Source organism: Akebia trifoliata, chromosome 12, assembly GCF_017979445.1.
Source record: "Akebia trifoliata isolate Shusen 1 chromosome 12, ASM1797944v1, whole genome shotgun sequence".
Taxonomy (NCBI): Eukaryota; Viridiplantae; Streptophyta; class Magnoliopsida; order Ranunculales; family Lardizabalaceae; genus Akebia; species Akebia trifoliata.
Window position 1 is genome coordinate 12,233,356 of NC_141386.1, and position 9,894 is coordinate 12,243,249.

A 9,894-nucleotide genomic window follows, 5' to 3' on the forward strand; every position below is an offset into this window, starting at 1 on the left:
CTAGGTTTATCAAAAATCAATGCTAAAGATGTACGAGCTCAGATGCAGACTCTCATATATGTCTCTTAGTAATTTTTGATTAATCAGTTATTTTTTGTAGCATTTTTTTCTTCTAATGTTCTGATTTTTGTATTGGATTTTAAGGGTAATGCATAGGTTTAGTTAGATTACTAGAAGGGATGAGGCTAGGGTTTGTAGGGTAGGTAGCAATTGGGGCTATTGGGAGGGTGTGGCAACAGTTTGGGTGGTTGGAATGAGATGAAACAACAGTATTGAGGATTGGAATAGATGTAGGAAGAGTTATGGAGGGATGTAATTGGGCTGGACAATAGTAGGGATAGGTTTGGGTGGGCTGAATTGCAAGGGTAGTAGTAGGTGTGAATGTAGATGAAGGGGTTGAGGTGAGGTTTAATGGTGTTGGATCAGCTTCAGCATGGTTTGTATGGGTAATGGAAGGGTTTAGATGTATGTTAGACCAGCACAAAGTTATTGTTGCAGCTGATTACCAATTTCGATCTATGACCAATCTTTGGTGTAAGACACAATGATCAGGAAGTTGTTGTTCTTGCGGCCACAAAAACTCCCTATGGTTTGGATCTATGAACAATTTTTTAAATTGAAATCCCAATTTATGGGAAGTTCCATGAAGTTTTGCAGTCTACCTTTCTTCTAGAACATTATAGATTACTCATAACTGACTCATGATCTCAATTTTGTTGAAGAAAATCTATAAATAAAAGGCTTTGTGGTTTTTGATACTTTACTTAAGATCCATCTATTTTCAGATTCTTGTGGCGGACGAATGCCAGTTTTGCCATCTCCAGGCACTGCAAATGCTTTGACGTGTTCAGGAAGCAGAAGCTAATAAAGCTGCTGCAAAGTATGACAATGCTTCCATTGATTTCCAAATTGAGTTTTATAAGAGATGGTTTGACCCCATATTTTGAAGTTGCTTCCAATCACCAATGGTGAGTACTGTATGATCCTTTTGTTCTTTTCTTTTGTTAGTCTCCTTTCTCTTTCTACATCTTATAGTGAGTTTTGTTCTCTATGACTAGGCTTTAAAGATGTTCCTAAAGGATGTGTGATCATAAGGGAGCACATTCCCATTACCAATCTGTTTACCTGTATGTCTTTGGTTGAATGAAGTTGACCGTTTTACTTCCAGAGACCAGATTAGTTTTTCCACTATTAGGGACAAAATAATGTCAAAAGTAAATTGGAGTGTCATCATGTTCATGGACTGTGAAAGGCCCAACTTTGTCGTTCAAGTCAAACTTTTATCTCATAGCCTTATATATACTTATTCATTTGGATTGTTGAACGACTAAAAGTACAAAAAAAAAATTCATAAAGTCAAAAATCTTGAATACTTGATCTCAAGTTCGACCCAAATCCCCCGCTTAAACGATTCATGAGACACTGAGAGGAGACATAGATCATACTTCCAGAACAAAAAATAGATAAAACCCGTGTCCATTCTATCCCTCAATAAATCCAGATTCAACATTTCTTATCCTTTCGCAACCATAACCTAAGCCTATGTTTCGTCCTATTTAAAGTCATCTCATATCAAGGAATGGTTCAAGGCGACTCAATCACGGTAGAAGCATGTCATGAAAAACATTGTCAGGGTATAGTTGATTTTGCTACTTAACTCGGATTTCAAGCGGCCAAAGTCGTTGGAAGACCCGAGAGGGGAGGTCAGGTCAAATATTTGAAAAAAAAATAGCAACTTGAAGTGTAGAGTCATTGATCTCAAAGCTCAACTTGAGTCACAACACCATGAAAATCGTCGGAGGAACTCAAGAGGGGAAACCAGATCTGTAACTCAAGAAAAAATGTCAATAGAAGAGCAAAGTGTTTGATCTCGCAGCTCAACTTGAGTCACCAAGCCACAAGGGACACAGAGAAATTGAAAAGGTATTCAAAGTGAAAATCTATAAAATAAACATAGACTGAAAGGGCATGGTGAAAACCTACAGGGGCACTATGAGTAAAAAAATCAGTTTATGCAAGATCAAAACCACCAGCACGATGAAAATCCCAAAAGGGCGTCGATGTGCAAAAATGTGGAAACCGGGTCTGGTGAAAACCGAAATTGGCGCTAGGGGCAAAAGTGAAAAAAAAAAAAAAAAACAAAAAAAACAACTCTTAACCCGCAAAAGTATAAACTGTGAACGGTAAAAATCTGGAAGTCCTCAATATTCCAATGAAGATAATTCAGTCAAAATCCTCAGTCTCGGGGATGATTCTGAAGATGCTAAGGATTAGCTGACACTTGTATCCTCGGCATTTGGCAAAGATACCATAATCGTTGATGTTTAGAGGCGTCAAATACTAGTTTGTAACAGATTGTTCGACAAAGGCAATTTTTTTAAAACCTAAAACAAAAAAAATGCATCATCAAAATTACTATTTTTGGCCTATGACAAAGAATCTAGGACTTTTCTTAAAATCAAGAGTTTTTGGAAGTAGTAAATATATCTGAGGCCACTACATAAAAACCTATTTCATTCATTTAAAATAGTGTTATATCATTCTCTTTAAAAGTAGGGTACAAGAAGGAATAACGGGTAAAGAACCACTCAAGCATTTCCCTGGGAAGCGTAATAAGCAACAAGTCAACTTCTAGGGCTTTGATCTGAGCAGCTTGATCAACGATGATTCTCTCCACATCCGAGGCATGATGACACATCAAATACTCAAATATCATGCCATCATGCAAGTTTCTCTCAAGGACGGTCATGTTACGCTAAGCTCTCTCAAGATGATCCTATAACTTCCATGAAGGGGAAACTAAGTTCGAAATTCAAAATCAGTGAGAAAAAAAGAAAATAATATCTCAAAATTGGATTGCATGGTTTAAAACGTCGATCACTTTCAAAAATCATAAAAAAATGGTATCTAAGATTTCAAACGAACTCCGTACCACGAAATCAAGGGTTTCAAAAAGGTTAACCCTGTCAGACCCCGTGCTTGGGTAGCAACATTCTACAAAATAAAATTCCTCAATCCATACGACGTTATAATCATCAAACAACAAATTATTTCGGATTCATACAAATAATGGGTCTAATTTATTTTTTATAGTTTTTTGCAAGCAACTCCTACAAAGAGGGGAAGTGTAAATACCCCAATTTGCACGAACCCGTAGGAAAATCCAAATTTTCTCGAATTGATTCCAACTAAGAACTCAAGCCTTTCAATGAGCTCGCATTACCACTTAGCATCACTTTCATGCATACATGCATCATGTCATATAGTTTGCATGCCCCACCTTATCCCTAATCCAATTTAATTCCATACCACTTCCATGATCCAATCTAAATTCATATATGTTCTCTATTAACCGATCCATCACCCATACCCTAGCTCAAGTTTATAAACAAATTCCATTGTCCATATCCAGGTTCATTTTCAAACCCATCATCCATTATCCATAACCAAATTCATCTCTAAACCCATTATCCATCATCCATAACCAAGTCCATCTCCTAACCCATTATCCATTATCCATAAACCAAGTCCATTCTCTAAGCCCAATACCAAGCCCACTCTAAGCCCATTTTCTCACATCCCCTCAAAAGATGACACATGTTGATCTCCCATAAGCCCTCAATACCCAATGCATTATCTAATTGGAGAGTCAACTCCCCCTTGTGAAAATTCAAGAATGTCTTTCCTAAAAAGGTTGGTTAAATTAAAAAGGTTGGTCAAATTAAAAAGGTTATTTGGTCTTTGGTAATAATTCATAAAGTTGAGAGATCTTCCAATCATACCCTCAAAAGGTGGGAATCTTCAAGTATATACATGGAGCTATCCCATTAGTCAATTTCAAAAATATACTTCCACCCTTGCTTTATGAGTTATTTACAAATGAACTAAGGTCTACTTTTCACCTACCACTTCACCTTTACACATGTCATTCTCCTACTGATGAGACTATCGTTGTTCTTCTCACCGGAGTTAATAAAATCTGACGTTTACCTTACTTGTGGGGCAAGTAGGGGATCGAACCCAAGAGAAATGAGGAATAGAGTTAAGCTAAGAAGATAAAATTAAAATTAACTAAAAGGAATTAAAACTGTTTTTCTTTGTATTTTTGAACTTATAAGAAAATGTAAAATTACTAGAAAAGAAACTAAAGTAAATGAAATTAAAAGTAAGTAAACTTATGAAATTAAAACACCATTAGAGGTAGATCTACCTAGAACATGTTGATGAGCAATTCTTAGTTTCAAGCCTTTTTATAACTCAATCGTAAGGGCTTGGTATTAGCTCCTTAGATCGAAAAGTTTTGCAAATGAAATGAAATAAGGGAACATAAACAAAGTAGAATTCTTTGAAAACTTCCTACTACCAATTATCTAGTTTAAGCATACTTTATCTTGATCTAATCCAAGCATAAAGTATCTATATTAAGAATAATAGGTGCAAGAAACTTAAAGAGAATTCATAAGCATTTTAAATAAAAGAAAGGCATGAAATTAAAAATAACACAAGAACTTGCTCTAGGCTTTTCCACTCTCCAATGGAGGGGAACTTAGCCTAATGTCATTGCAAGAGAGGGAAGATAAGAGATGAAATAACTTTTCTTCATTTCATGGAGAAAATTACAACTTCTTCTTCTTCTACTTCTTACAAGACTAATTAGCCAAAAGGAAATAACTAGAAAATGAAAATACAAAAAATAAGAGAATAGGCAAAGAGCCTTAGATTAAAGGAGTCTTGGATAAGAGAACCAAAATGGGACCCTTTCTCTAGAAATGAAGGCTCTATTTATAGAGAAAAATGTGTGTAGAAGAGTCTAAAAGTAGCCTCCACTTTTCTTTGCACAAAAAGATAAAATAGGAGAATATGAGTTAAGGATTAGGGCATTCCAAAGTGGGCATTCCAAAAAATGCTTTTGCCTTGAGATTTTGATTTCAAATTGTTGATTTTCTGCACAAGAAACACACGTAATTAGATTTATCTAGTAAATGAATTTATTTATATATAATTAAGCCTAATTAACATGCAACGTGGTGATTTGAGGCTTATCATGATTATTATCTTAATGTAGAGAAATAGGTACAAAAATCAAGATAAATATCCAGAAAATGTGCGTATAATTTAGTGTTTGGAGACACTCATCACCTACTCACTCTCCCAAAAGTATTTTTATTCTCCCATTTGTCCATTTTAAAAAATGCATCCACCCTTGCTTTATGAGTTATTTGCAAATGAATCAAGGTCTACTTTTCACTTACCACTTCACCTTTACACATGTCACTCCCCTATTCATCCTTCCAAAAGTACTTTTTGTTCTCTCACCTCTATTTATCAAAAAAATAAAAAATCAAATAATACTTTTAGGATTTGTTCACAAATGTCATTTTTGCCCTCATACAAATGAAAAATCCAAAAAGAAATAATATAAACCTTATGTCCATTCTCTTTATTTTTAGGGTTGGACCACTTTATCCCCAAAAGTTATCCAAAAATACTATAAATACCCTCATTTTTTAAGAGCAATTAAATGCTCTTAAGCCACCATCTCTCAACCTAAAACTCTACCAAAATCCCCACTCATTCTCTCATCTTTTAATTTCAACTCACTCAACCCTCAACCATCTCACTCAACTCTCAAGTCTACATCTCAATGTTCAAGACCACCAAGGGACAAGGTGGTACTAAGATATAGCTTGTTTTAAAGCTTGCATCTTCTTCTTCTAACCCTCTACTTTATTTTTCTTTTAGAAATCCCTTAGGATGTAATGCACACTTTCTCCCATCTTCAATAGATTGGATTAAGGTTCGATCGAAAGGACGAGGGTTGAAGCCCTCTTTACCTTAATTTCATGCATCATATTGTACACAATGCACACACTCACCTATGCATGACAATGATGAAAAAATGTGTCACCCTCTTGATGGGGTGAAACACTAAGTTCTAGTCATGCATACATGCATCAAGGTTGTGGCCTCAAGGGAACTCCATCATGGAGTCTCTCTAAAAGCTCAAACTTACATTTATATTCATAAATTTAATGTAACTATGTGGGTCATTCTTTTCTATAGAATGCCTGAACGTCACTTTGAAATCAAAACCCTTTGTTAAGAGGACATTTTACTCCAATGCACACACCACTCTTATCATGCATTCTCATGCATTTTAGTATTTACTTTCTTAAATTTTTTACAAGATAAAATGGCCAAGCAAGGTAACCACCTTTGGTGGAGAGGATGGGATGCCTAACACCTTCTCCATCCTCTAACAAGACCTCCTTACCTAGATCTTGGGTAGACCTTACCCTTTCCAACACATGAGAGTCACTACAATGCCATGGAAAAAATGTTTTTCAAAAAAATTGATTCGGGTGTCCATTCACACCCATTTCCAAAAAAGAATGGTAACTACTCCAAACAATGTAGCATTAAGATTCATGGTGAATATTTCATGTCTACAAACTGATAAAAGGGAATAGAAACGATGTTACATTTAATGCGTTAAGACGTCAACAATAGATGTAATGATAGGAGATAATGGCAACCAATTAAGAAAGAGATGCGTGTCTTGAGAAGTCAACGAGACTTTGTGTATCCTCGAGAAGAGGTAAATGTAGAGTGTAATATTGGTACATTATCTAGATTGTACACATATCCTAGTAGAGAAATTGCTACATGGAATGAGTCAGTAAAACCAATCTTGCCCAACAGCAAGGAAGACCAAGTTTGTAATGCCTGGTCTGACTGATGTGGCAGGACAACATAAGAAAAGATCTGGTCTGTTTAGTAGGATAGGCCTAGTCCTAATATTTTCATAATTATAGATTAAGCATGTCAAGTCCAAAGATCTTGAAAGAGATCTCTAGAGAATCTTGGACTCAATCTCATTGATTCAAATTCTATTCAGGATCCTTGCAATCAGGGGATTCACCGTAATCTAATCCCGATTATAGGGAAAACTTATAAATAGAAGAGTTAACAGAGGCAAGGGGATCTTTTTGGTTGAGAAAATAAATACTGAAACTTTTTTTTAATAGGATTTCTCTACAATTCTAACTTGGGCTTTGGAGAATTATTGGTAGGTGCCATACCGATGCTTATAGAAGGGACCGGGGAGCTACTTTGGATCAATAGGGTAGGGACGATCAAGGTAAAACTCGATTACACCTCTATACTGACCAAAAATCCATAAATAACACAAATCGATACTCTCATTGAATTCCTTGTAAAAAATTGATTTCAAAACATCGAAAAATGACTTTGAAACATAAAAGTCCTCTTCGGGGACTAAACGATAATTTTTCAATTTTAACAATTTAAAAACATTAATTAATATAAAGTGAAATCCTAATTAAAATTAAAATTTTTAAACTAATTAATTAAGCTCTCAGGCAAAATTGTTGATGGTTGCCCACTTATTTAAGAGGACCCCCGTGATATTTATTAAAAAATCCCTCCATCTAGGGGCTTAAAGAATTAAAATATAATTAAGGAGGGTTCTCCAAAAATTAAAAATATATTCATTCGTTGTACATAAGAATTAAAATCCTAATCTAAAGAAACCTAGTCAATCAAATAAGACTTAAGTGAAAATCCTAATTAATATTCTAATCTAAAGAAACCTAGTCAATCAAATAAGACTTAAGTCAAAACCCTAATTCACCTTATCTAAAAGAAACCTAATTAAACACCAACTCTTCCAAAAAATCTATAAATAAGTGCCTCCACAATCCAATCTCGCATGTCAAAACAAATCCTAGAAAAAGTAGGTCAAAAAGTCTCCCTAGCCTTCTCCAAATCCTAATTTTGAAGTCCTAACTCCCTGCCTATCATCCAAACCTCAACTTTTACTCAAAAAACACTCAAAAATCTTTCAAAAACATCCAGAAATCCTTCAAAAAATATAGAAAGTACTCAGATCTAGATACTTCAACTTGGAGATCAAAAGCAGATCCAGTAACAGAAATAAAGCAAGGAATTTCATATAAGGAGTCTCTCTGCCAGTTCTAAGGGAACAAATCCTTGCGATCATCTAGGTATACTTCTTATTTATTTATTTTTTATTGATTTTAGGTCTTTTAGCAATGTAATATTTTTTAGAAAATAGTAGAAACCGATGTTTGACGGGCGAGGCTGGTGCCTAGCACCTTCCAACCCCGTAACGTGATCCCCGGACCATAGTTTCTTTTTATTCGTAGATTAATTGTTTCTATGTATTTAGAGTCAATGCTCGATTCCTAGACTGTAATAACTAGGTGGCGACTCCCAAACCTCAAAAATCAAAAGCGGATCCACACTCCCCGCGGATCGAGGGAACTTTCAGTGGCGACTCCATTGGGGATTGTTTGAGTATCAAACTTGAAAACCTTAAAAAGTGTCACATTGCAAAATTGGCTTATTTTTCTTTATTTTATTTATTTTACTTATTTATTTATTTTTTATTAATTAATTTTATTTTTTTAGGGCATGTTAGTAGATTTTTTTATTATTTTGAGTTTTTTATTTTGTCGATTCCAATAATAATGAAAGATTCAAAATGACATATGAAATGTGGAAAGGGAGTCTCTCATTTTTTTATCTCTCTCTAAGAATAGAAGGCTTCTCTTCTAAATCTTACAAAAGCATTAAAGGGACTGGAGGGAGAAAAAATTAGACACGTCCCTGTGGATCCAATAGGCGTCGCAAGAACATGGTTGAAGTCACTACTTTGGAATCGAACCAGAGGAGACGATTTTGGCGAATAAAGATCACGCCTAAGCTCCAATTATTCAACGTCGATTCCCCAAAAAAAAAGGTTCTTTGTATGTCTTTAAGGTGCATACGTTAATATGATGCTTGGATTTGTTAATTCTAAGGCTTTTAACAACAGATTTGGTAGTGGAAACAAATGGTTCACTCGAATACGGGTTTGGGAAAATCCCACTAAAGGAGTATGATGAGAAGATGATCATCGAGATCTATAAATCGCTGATGGCATAGGGACAATTGGTGCCTCGTGACGCTAGGATTCCAACGGGGACGATTTCTAGCCACCATTAAAAGAATTGTTATTGATGATTCATTATTTTTTCTTCATTTTTTTTGTTTTGTTTTTCTTAATAATAAATTATTAGTAATTTCTTTTTCTTTTAAAAAAAGGGAAATCAAAGCAAAAATCTTTTTCTCTCTCTCTCTCTCTCTATTTGTGTGTTTGTGAGATAGATTTGCCTGTCTTTCTCTTTGGGGGAGAAAGATTGAGGCAAAGAAGAGTGCTTCTTCTATTTCAGATGTTGGTGCATGGGCGATGAATGTTATCAGCTTTGTCGGCATTATCATGACCAACCAGCAGCTTATGTCCCCCAATGGTTATGGTTTCAACTTCGCTGCGACTGCGCTGACTGATCTGGTGTCTAAATCTGCTAGCAATTCCATATCAAAGCATGTACCTTTGTGGGAGCCTTTATGGTTCTCAATTGCTGCCAATGCGTCAATCACGGGTATGAATTTGAGCTTCATGTTAAACTCTGTTGGATTTTATCAGGTTTCAAAATTGAGTATGTTTCTAGTTGGGAGAATGTAAGTCTTTGTCTTTTTCAGTTTGAATAATCGCAACTGTGTTGGGAGAAGATAAGCCTTTGTTTTTTTCTATCTCTTTGGTTCTGTTTTATTTGTTGTTTGCAGCAACATAAAATAAAATAAAACAAAAAAGAGGTTGTGAGTGTTGCTGCCAACAACATAAAGAAAAGATAATAAGTAATGAGTATTGAATGTGTGAGTTGTGTGTGCTGGCAGCAACCAAGAGAAAAAACAAATAAAAAGGTAAGGCTATCCTCACCAATTTAGTAAGATTTCAAAAGTTGCTCAAGGTTGTTGACCTTACCATGTGGCATCCAAGAGCATGATCCAACGCCATGTGCTTATGGC